Source organism: Ambystoma mexicanum (genome assembly GCF_040938575.1).
Source record: "Ambystoma mexicanum isolate Mex_15411 chromosome 12 unlocalized genomic scaffold, UKY_AmexF1_1 Mex_chr12_unloc.2, whole genome shotgun sequence".
NCBI lineage: Eukaryota > Metazoa > Chordata > Amphibia > Caudata > Ambystomatidae > Ambystoma > Ambystoma mexicanum.
Genome location: NW_027182323.1, coordinates 1112249 through 1123174, shown reverse-complemented (window position 1 = coordinate 1123174; position 10926 = coordinate 1112249). Strand labels below are relative to the sequence as shown.

Genomic DNA, 10926 nt, shown 5'->3' with positions numbered 1-10926 from the left:
ACCATCCCGATGGAGGTTGGCGGCTTCGGTGCTCCTGACTTCCTTAAGTACTGGCTGGTGTCCCAACTCCAATACACTTCACACTTGTTTAAAACATTGGACCCCCCACCTCATGTCAGACTCGAAAAGCTATCGATCAGCGATCGTGATATTTGCTCCCTGGTTATCACGCCCATGCCGAGGGTATTAGACTCACTTGACCCGGCGGCCTCTACTTCTCTGGCCCTATCTAAAACATGGTAATTACTAGGCATCGCCCACCCCTTTCATGGTAACTTTCCACTTTGGAACTTCCTCCCGGAGGTCCCACATGTACCTCCCGCCATCGTTCGCCGGTGGGCAGAGCCTGGATATGAACAACTATGGGACTTCTTCGAACAGGGTAACTTCATAGAGTGGCCAGATCTTCCACTGTCCTTGAAGCGGAGACCATCCGCTTGGCTTCAGTAGTCACCCCTCCGGAAAATCCTTAAACACAAATACCCCAGTTTCCCAGTGCTGCCACCTGATGAACCTGCAGTTACGGAGCTTACCTCTCCCACCCCCATGAGGGGCAAAGTTTCCAGACTCTACACCCTGGTACAGGCTAGATCGGCCCCTACATTTACCAAGTTAAGACATACCTGGGGGGATGACCTTGGTCTCGAAATCACAGATGAACGATGGGCCCGAATGTGTGCATGTATTCATCAGGTATCCTTTAACTCCCGCTTTAAATTGATCCAATTCAAGGTGCACCACAGATACCACTACACCCCGAGCAGACTACACCACATTTCAAATGACTTGTCCCCAAGGTGCCCCAGGTGTGGCTGCGACAACGCTGGCTATATCCACATGATTTGGTCCTGCCCCCGTCTCACTCAATTTTGGAGCGCAGTATGTGCTACTATGTCAGCTATCCTCGATCACCCTATTACCCTATCCCCAATGAGTTGTCTTTTCCATGACTTTTCTGAGCTCCGCTGAGATTCCAAAAACCTGGCTGGACTTTGCATGCCACTTGCTGTACGCTCTATTTTACTCTGCTGGCTTCGGCCTACCACACCCACCCATGCACAGTGGCTCAGGGCGGTCACATGGGCATCGGACACCGAAGAATCGTGGGCTATACAACAGCCAACCCACTAAAGACCCAGAGATGTTTGGTCAAGGTTTCGTTCATACATGGCTCCCATTGATTCTGCCTCGGACTCTACATCTCCAGTCCTCTCCCCCTGCTATTCCCGCACAACCTCCGGAATTGTTCACTCACTGCCCCCACACCCACCTTGGATGTCTGCCACATGTGCACAAACTGGTTTTGAATTTGCTTTATATGTTTGTATTACCTGCATTGCTCTGATTATACTTGTCCTGTATGTAGCTCACCTGTTCCTGTGCTGCCAAGCTAAATAAATAAAAGTAAAAAAATAAATAAAAAAAAGATAACTTGGTGGATGGGACAGAGAGGAAGAGGATGTGGGCAGCGGCAGACCCTAGACGGGCCTGCCACCTCCCCTCACTCACCTAAGTGTGCCAGCACTGAGAGGCAGACACTGTTGCCACCTAGATCCTTTATTACTTTGGGCTATTAGGTGGCACCCACCTATATGCTGAAACTATTGCATTAGAGTCCAGATCGGGGAAAAAGGCATCTGAGGAGGGAACCAAAGCTTGTAAGTGTTGTTTAGTTATTTGCCCACCCATTGACTGCCATGGCCATGTGGCCATTCCCACCCAGTCCTGCCCCTCCAGACCCAAAACTCCTAATTATGGGAACTCTTTGAGTTAACTTTAATCAAGACTTACCATCTAGCTTTGCACTCGAAATGTCTGCCAGTGTTTTTTCAAAGCAGTCTTCTGAGGGCTAATGTCTTAATTGCAGGAGTAAAGTGCCACCGGTGTAATTAAAATGTCGTAACCAAGTCTACATTCACAAGCACCATGCGTGTCCTTCACTGAAGTCTTGATAAAAACATGCATTGACAAAGCCTACTGTGATGGCTTGTGTTTTAAGATTTAAGTATTAGACGTTTGCCGGCACTATTATTAGATACCCAGGTACACACACCATTTTGCTGCTGGTACCATCAGTGGCCAGTTAATACCACTAGGGTGGTGCCTGGCAAGTGCCTTTCCCAGGCCTAGATAAAAGTCCAAACTGTTGGCATTGCCAGTGCTTGTTTAAAAGCAGCAGCACATGGTGCCAAGCAGTCACGTGGTGGTGCTTTGCTATTGGATCGGCCCTCTGTGGCACAACACCAGTGACACATATTCCTGCTAGTGAAGCCAGCTGTAATCCCTGAAAATCGATATTCTGCGGACAGAGATAAAACAGAAGAAAGATTGTGGGAAGTTCGCTCTATACCAGGTGATGAGAATGTGGTGGCAAACGAAAGCCTGACACATTCCTTCTGATTTCTGTGGCGAGGCGAAAGAGGAAACATCCCAAAGTAGAACAGAGATAGAGAATGAAAACAGTTCCCACATACAAAAAACTCCGTGCCGACTCTAACATTAGTGGAACGTTATCGTAAAGGGATGTAGCACAGCCACCAGCAGTCCCTATAGCAGAAACAATCTCGGTCCTGCATCGATTATCACTTTCGATTTCACTGCCGAACCTTTTCTACAAACTAGATTTCATTTGCAGAATTACTGGGCCGAGGGTCGGACGGCACAGATATTACGATGGTGTGTTTTACGTGAGGGGATGTAGCTCAGTGGTAGAGCGCATGCTTTGCATGTATGAGGCCCCGGGTTCAATCCCCGGCATCTCCAGGTGCATATATTTTTTGGGGTACGCATGAACGCCAACATTTAAAGGATATACTGTTACATCCTCTTTGGGTTTCTGGTAAAGAGGACTATAATTTTATGTCGCATCTCACTACATTGAACATATTCCGTCGCTCACGTTTCAAGACTATCCTTCTTGTGACTAGTTCACATTACCAGACTGGGGCCCTGTCTAGACAACAAACAGCCGGAGCTGCCTCAGCAATACCGCGAATGGGGTTCACAGTAAACAAAACCCCTGGAGAGATGGTGACTGACAAATATAGATAGCATAGAACAAAGTGATCATGGGAAGCAGCAGCAGCAGGCAGGATTGGGCAGGCAAACATTCCACGTGACTTCTCTGAAGTGCCTCGAAGGAGTTCTTTAAAAGGGAAAAATAGAATTCATTAAATGTTTTCTTTAAAAATAGCTGTAAATTATCATAACCTATTCGTTGATGTGTTTTTTTTAAACTTTGTTTCAACGCTCTTAACATGTACATAGTCAAAGTAAAACTGTGCACTTGATTCGCCGCCGTCTGCAAGCAGTAGTACATTCATTTCAGCATACGGCAATACATAACGCCTCACTGTGGCAGTGCACAAGGATCTTATAGCATAGCACAGGCATGTTTTATTGCATGTATGTATTGTGTTTTGTATGGCACAAACCTTGCTGGGGCATAACAGAAAATTTTACATTCGGGGTGACGAAATGACTATTGCTCTGTAGGAGCACAGGGGTGAGTAGTGTCCAAAACACCTACTCAGCCCCAGACTGCTACTAAACCAGCAATGAGCGCAGTCATAAAGGGGAAGCCGACACACCCGACAGGTATACCCCCTATGCCTCTTTTGGTAACTGTGGCAAAGGGCAGTCTAAATTCTTTCTGAGGCGTTTGAGCTGTTACATTTGCACACAAACACCAATAGTATGGTGGTACCAACATGAATAAATGCCCAACCAAGGTTCTACAAAAACAGGAACTTTAGGAAATACGTACAGTGCATACAACAAATTAAAAACAATAAAGACCCACCTCTCTAAAGGAAACGGAGAGAATACACACTATGGGAATAAAGGGGCATTCAGTGTGAAGACAGGGGTGCTGGCCAATGATTTTAGCAGCACATTTCAATGTTCAAGGATATGTCTTTTAAATGGCTAAGAAAGGTGGCTTAAAAGTTACTGAGGTGCCGAGGCAGACAAGGGGGACAAAGATTCTTCAAATGCGCATGTCTATTGTGATTGGGGCTCAGCAGCATCGAGTCAGGCTTATTGGAGCTCTTTCTGGATCGAGTCAGTGTCAAGCCGTTTCAATTGGTGGTCCCACGAGATCATGGGCGCTGAGACAGGTTGAGTCCGCTCGAAGTGCTCAAATGGTACAGTGCAGACTTTTCAAAAATGATTGGCTAGATTGCGCAAGCTGGTCACCCCAAATGTGCCCTTGGGTGGGTTAGAGAGTAGAGCTTGCCTCTGCCCTGAAGCCTTCTGTCTTCAGCTCTACGGCAGAGAACTTTGGTATAAACTAACCATTCCCAACACATTTGCAATGAATCCTTCCTCTCCTTCTTCTGAGAATCCAAAGATGAATCAACTGAGGACCACATTTCCTGCCTTTATAAAGGCAACATTCTACAGCAGATTGGCCCAAAACAAGAATGTAGTCAGTGTCCAATCCAGGCTGCTATGACATGTGTACCTTGTCTTCCAATGTCATATATAGAGTGCCTGTGTCTGCAGAGAGTGGGGAGAGGGAAGGATGCGTAGGGAGGCCTGACAGAATCCAAAACAGTAAAACCCCTCTCTTGACCTAAGCCTGATCTCGTGGTACTCTAACTGCACCCACTATCCATGTCTGCATGCTTCAAAATGACTCTGGTGATCGACACCCTAATGTGACAGTGGCTTTGTCATATCAGGGCTGCCGGTGAAACACTCTTTCGCAGGGGACCTCCCTGTAGAGAGTTCCAGTACGCTGATGGGAGGTGTTAACATCTTCAGAGGCATAATAAGAAGAGCTTCCTGGGACAAGGTCCCACATGGATTGCCGGGTGGAGGTCAGAGAGCCGCTACTGGGTGAAGAGTGACCCCCAGAGACAATAATAACCCATCTGGGGGGGAACGATGTGGCACAGCTGGGAAGAAGGCAGCTGCTTAAGGAAATGTGCGCCACGTTCTGGGCATTGAGCGAGGAAGGGGGCGCTTGTGGACTCATATGGCCAGAATCGTGCCCAGATAAATATGGAGGGGTGCAAATTCACACATGGCTGTGGAGAAGTGCCAGAAAAAATGGAATATGGACATGACAAAGTTTTGCAGGGGAGCATGTTTCTCAATGTTTAGGGATGGCCTAATAAATTGGGGTGTACCAGGATACTACGATAAAGATGGGGTTGACCTATCTCAGGTGGGCTCAGACATATTATTGAATTTTAACGACGGATTGAGAGAGCATGGTTTTATTAAAAGAAAAAAAGAAGAAGCAAAGAGGAGGAGGATGGGGGCAGCGAAGGGGCGACAACCCCTTCTGGCCGTTGCGGCCAGTCAAAAGTAGTACAATGTTGAAAAGAGAGCTGATGGCATTAGAATGAGCTGGGTGCTGGAGGACAGAAGTGTTGAAGCACGTACGCTACTGATCGTCTGTGTGGACTTGCATGTTGAATATTAATATTTTGTAAATAATTATGCCTGGGCTTAATTTGTTATGGGCTTCAGGCGAGGATAAATGCCAGGCCAACAGCAGGTTAAAGCTCGGGATGAGGGCATAGCAGCACCCGACGTCATATGTTAGAGAGATGGCACACCCACCCTGAAAGGGGGGCATGAGGGCACCAGGCAATAACATGGTGGAGGGCCAAGGCCCCTCCAACTCCAATTCACAGGGCGGCAAACACAAGGGTCACAAAGCAAAGGTAACCCAGGTGGAGAAAGGCAGCAGGACAGGAAGGGGTGGCTGTCCCGAGGGAGAGGGACTCACGATTGGAAGGGCAAGGTCTTCTTCACACCTTCCAGGTGACTTCAGAGACCCGGGGGCCATTTTGTTTATGTCTTGTCAGCGATGGATGTCACACCAACGATCGAGCAGAGAAACATCCTCTTTACAGAGGAAATGACCATGAGCAATTAGCCCCGTGTTTAGCCTAACACGGCAGGTGGACACATAGGGCTGGAAAAAGAGCAGCCCCCGTTTGCAGTTTCCAGCCCCGGCTGGTGAAAAGAATTAGATAATGTCACTCCCCACAGCCCAAAACCAGAGATACACAATTCGTCCTGAGCGGGAGGTTCAGGAAGGTTGCAGGAGTGAGACCTGGATTTTGGAAACAGTTAAATATTTTCAGCTGCCAGTCCCCAGCCCTGGCCTGCAGGCCCACACCATGTGATCACGGTCCGGCAGGTCTCGCTGGTCTGGGCCTCCTGCATCAGCATGGTGCCCTGGGTCCGCCCAGGCCACCCTCCACCCAGGATGCTCCCGGCATCCACAGTGCCCCCGGCACCTCAAGCCCATGTCCCCATGGGCCATCATGGTCCCGGCCTGCAACAATAGTAAGTTCGGGTGATCCTGGCAAACTACCAAGGTGCTGGCTCCCCCAGCACGTGAGAGGCCGGCAGTGTGTCCACCTGCGGCCCCCCAACAGTTAAGTACATTCCAAATATGTAAATGTCACACATACATAGACTGAAAACTTGGCAGCTGGGCAAGGGGGTGGGGGTGTCCCAAGAATACTGAATCTCTACTGGAACAAGATGTGGGGCTTTAAGGAGGCTCAGCAGGCATGGTTCAAAGGGAGGCTGGCTCTTTACTGAAACATATGGGGTACGTGCCTGGGATCTTCACTCCGTTTTGAACCAAGCAATGGGTTCTAGTGAGATTGCGTTTGTGCTAGACCAATGGGTGGGCACTGGGGCAGCCTGGTGTACTCGGCAGAAGAGCCAACAACCCAGTCCACCCCAGCAAGAGTCTTTTCAACTATTCCTTACATTATTCCTATTTCATTGTAGTAAGGCCAACACATCATACTGTTGTGTATAATCCACACTCATACAATCATATCAATCTTTCACAAGCTGTAAAATTCGAAATGTTCAGAGACTGTGCTAGATACTAAATTGCCTAATCTCACTTGGAGATATGGTAATTGAGGAGAAAACCCAAGAGTCTTTTCTGAACAGAGCCCAATGCAACAGCCATTTCAAGTCATTTTCCAGAATGGCATCATGACGGCAATGGGGAATAAACATAATGTTCCAGGCCTGTATTCTATGACTGGTCCAAAGGCAAGAAAGAGTCATGAAATCCCATGCAGGTGAGATGGTAAGGTGCATATGTTAAGGGGTTTCAACCTCTGCTCAGTGCTCCCTGAGGTACTCATTCTCCGTGACAAGCTCTTTACAAAGACATAAGTATAATACAAAGTCCCAATGATTAAGAATTACTGATATCGGGAAAGGGTGTATTAGGCTATCATAAATCTCGTAGTACTGCAGATTTCAGGGCACCTGTGCTTAGCTAAAAATTAGGGGTACCGTGGCACTAAGTGTATGGTTCCATGGTGTAATGGTTAGCACTCTGGACTTTGAATCCAGCGATCCGAGTTCAAATCTCGGTGGAACCTCACATTTTTCACTGAAATGAGACGCTTTTCGGAATCTCAATTTTATTTCCCTTTATTTCATTCATTCCCGCTCCTAGTATTTACAATTCGAATACATCATGAACGAAAGTCGGTCTTAGTTTCGTCTGACTTTATTTTGTTCCGTGTTCTTTACATACTATCACTATAAAAAATGTAATCTGTATTAATTTTGCTACTAAATAGTTTTTAAAATAGTGTTCGTTCATATCACGTTGTGCATATGGACTTCACTATGGAAGATGAAAAGTGAGGATTAAAGAGGCTTTCGCTAAAAGTGTTTCCGCCCGGTTTCGAACCGGGGACCTTTCGCGTGTGAGGCGAACGTGATAACCACTACACTACGGAAACGGAACTGTACGTGTGCTTTTCTTTCCCATTATTATGATAGCGCATGGAAGGGGGTGCTGAAGCACGGCATATCAACACAGTAACATTTAAGCCAGCTGGCTCCTTCCATGCCAGTGAAGTCAGACAGATCATTGTACACTGGATTAAACTTGCGACCAAGATCCCGTTAATATATATGTCTTACTCCATGGACACTCCCCATCTTTTGAAGTTTTAAAGGAATGTATTGTTTCATTTTGAGTGCCCCAAATCAATCCAAAATCCTTTGTAAACGTGGATCTGTCTCCAGTGCTGCATCAACCACCTGTGCCCGCACCTGGCACAGGTGAGTGTCCCTGTATTAGATCACTACCACCACCTATGCACCTCATACCATGCGCCACACACCTGAACGATTTATCAGCAACAGAAGAGATATTGTTTTCCCTGGAAAATGCAATGCCCAGAGAGCCACATGAATTTGAATCACACACCCAAAGAGGACGACACATAGGGGGCCCAGTATGACACAGGGGGCGCAGGATGGCGGCTATAGCACAGCAGTGCACGTGCCAGAGGAAGACAGAGAGAAGCACGTGGATGCGGTGCTTTAAAGACATGCATCCTGTTTGAGCTTCCAGCATCACATAGACTCAATAGACAGCTGTGTGACTGTCTCCCAGGTGTCCTCTGCCATGTGTTGGTTTGGGGCTCTGCCGATGCAATTACCACAGAGCAGCCAGAAGGCACCCCAGTAACTCAGCAGCCCAGGAACGCCATTGGTTGAATGTCATCACTTGTCTCAGAGAAAATGAATATCGTTAGAGGGCTTGAGCATGCGTGTGTGAAGTGTATTTCTGGTTGTGCATATTGTGACCAACCCTACAGATGTATCAACCTGTGACCGATAATGGCATTTTAACGAGTTGGTTGCAAGAGGGTGCCTGGGCAGTATGGCTGTGTGCTGGCCACAGCAGGCCTGAGCAATCTTATGCAAGGGAATTGTCTTTATTATTGTTATTTAGTATTGTGAACACTTTTCCCGCCCAAAAGGAACCAGAGGGCAATTTCCAGAGAAATAGAGAACTGCAACATACACGTACTAAATAATCACAAATACAGTAATTTCTTAATAAATCCAAAACATCCAATTGCAATTCAAGCTGCAGGAGCACTCCTCAAAAAGTCTTTTAAAACATGGTGGACGAGAATTCAGAGTGCACGGTAACAGTGCACAGCACAGGTTCAGATGCGTTCCACACTGCACAAGCCCCCTTAGAAAAGGAAAGGATCCACTTTTTAATGTTTGTTTTTAATAGAGAATCAACGTTTTTCTTCTAGATGACCTGATTACATATAATATGAATTAATCCAAATAGACAGAAACACTGGGCTGAACAGTTGTAAAGTTTTTAAAACAATATAGAGCTTTATTTATCATGTTGCTTGCCCCCCATTGTGACGCAGTGACCAGGAGAAATTTGACCTAACATCCTTAATGCATATACAAGCAGGGCTTCAGTATGTTAGACCGCCTTAGGGGTGCCAGATTTGACTTTGCGTGGAAATACAGAAGATAATTCATACAGTCCACTCTTAATCACACCAGTCCCTGAACTACTGTCCTAAAACCATCTTTAGGCAAAGAGGTGACATACATTTCAGTAGCTGTAGATTTTGTTCATCAGATTAGATAGTGAATACAACATGCTTTGCAAGGGACAGTCTGGGAACACAAAGAAGCCCAGGACTTAACTGTAGAATATATTGGCGCAGAAACAATATGTAAAGTGAACTCTCCCAGGCAGAGCTAAGGGATAGAACAAGAACTGAGTCTTGGAAGGGCTGCGTTTGTCCTCTTCCAGTCTCTAATGTTCTGGGAGGGTTGTTTGAGCTGCCGGATGCTCTCCTCGGTTGACACCATTAGATAAATATGGGCATCTTGCACACACTGCTTCATGAAGAATCCCAGCTGGTCAACCATCATCACCAGTGGCTCCATACATAGAGTTTTACTAACGGCTGACTCCTAGGAAACCTAAGCTGGTGTAGGGCTAGAGGAGAGCTGTTACTCCGCACCCTGACCAGTTCAGACAGCTTTGGCCATAAAGAAGATTAACCAGTCCCTCAAGCTCTTTCACTTCCAATACGGGCAGGAGTATGTCAGTCCAAAAGACATTGGGCCTCATTATGAGTTGGCCGGTAACCCGCCTGAGCCACCGGCCGGCTACCAGCAAACTCACCTTACCATTACCGGTGCCTGAAATCCGTGTGTTACCGGGATATTACGGGTGCCAGCAACGGTGGTAAGTTCCCATTCTCGGGAGTCCCATAGGGGCCCCCCAGTTCAGCATGGTGCCCTGGGTCCACCCAGGCCACCCTCCATCCAGGATGCTCCCGGCATCCACAGTGCGCCCAGGCCCATGTCCCCATGGGCCATTGGGATCCTGTCCTGCAACAACAGAAAGTCTGGGTGATCCCGGCAATCTACCAAGATGCTGGCACCCCCAGCACTTGTGATGCTGGCCGTGTGTCCACTGTCGCCCCCCACCAATGGCGACGAGGAAGACGGACCCCTGCAGCACAATCTGTTGCCCGCAGGAGAAAGAAAAGGAAGCAGCACCCACTGCCACAAGAAAAGGAGAGAGTGGATGCCCAGTGACCCACCGGCAGACCCTCCCTGGCCGCAGCCGTGTGTGAAGAGGGTGCTTGTGCAGCCGGAGTGCGGGTCAGCCTGCAGCACTGCGGCATCGGCCATCAAGTGTTTTGCCTGCTCCCGCCGAGGGAGAAAGTGCCCAGCTCCGCGATAGCAGCTCCAAACCAGAACACGCATGAAGCAGCATCCGCTGCAAAAGTAAAATGCAGAAGAGGCGGCATCCGCCGCCGGTCAGAAGAAATGTGCCCCAAGAAGAGAGTAGATGCTAAGGGACCTCTGCCGCCTTACAGAGGGAGAGCGCGATGCTGCAGCGTGGGTGGCGCTACCGTAATCAATAAATAAATCTCCTGCCGGAAAGTGGGAGGAAGTAAGGTGCACACCAGTCTTCAAGAGGTCAGATGTTTCTGTACGGTTTTCGCACTATTCTTTTGCAAAGGACCAGGTGTCTCCTGGAACAGCTACAGCGAAGCAGGGCCTCAAGAATCGGTTGGATGATTATACTTGTGATGAGACAAAAGAGCTGAAAAGCAAGGGTTCAGTGGG

General features: G+C 47.8%; 3 non-coding genes across 3 annotated transcripts; 2 read left to right on the top strand and 1 right to left on the bottom strand.

The window, feature by feature from the left end:
* Positions 1-2691: 2691 nt before the first annotated feature.
* On the top strand, positions 2692-2763 carry TRNAA-UGC (transfer RNA alanine (anticodon UGC)). The gene has a single exon. It is a non-coding gene; the product is annotated as a tRNA-Ala (tRNA).
* Positions 2764-7307: 4544 nt separating this feature from the next.
* TRNAQ-UUG (transfer RNA glutamine (anticodon UUG)) lies at positions 7308-7379 on the top strand. Its single transcript has one exon. It is a non-coding gene; the product is annotated as a tRNA-Gln (tRNA).
* A 296-nt stretch (positions 7380-7675) lies between these two features.
* TRNAV-CAC (transfer RNA valine (anticodon CAC)) lies at positions 7676-7748 on the bottom strand. The gene has a single exon. It is a non-coding gene; the product is annotated as a tRNA-Val (tRNA).
* Positions 7749-10926: the final 3178 nt, after the last annotated feature.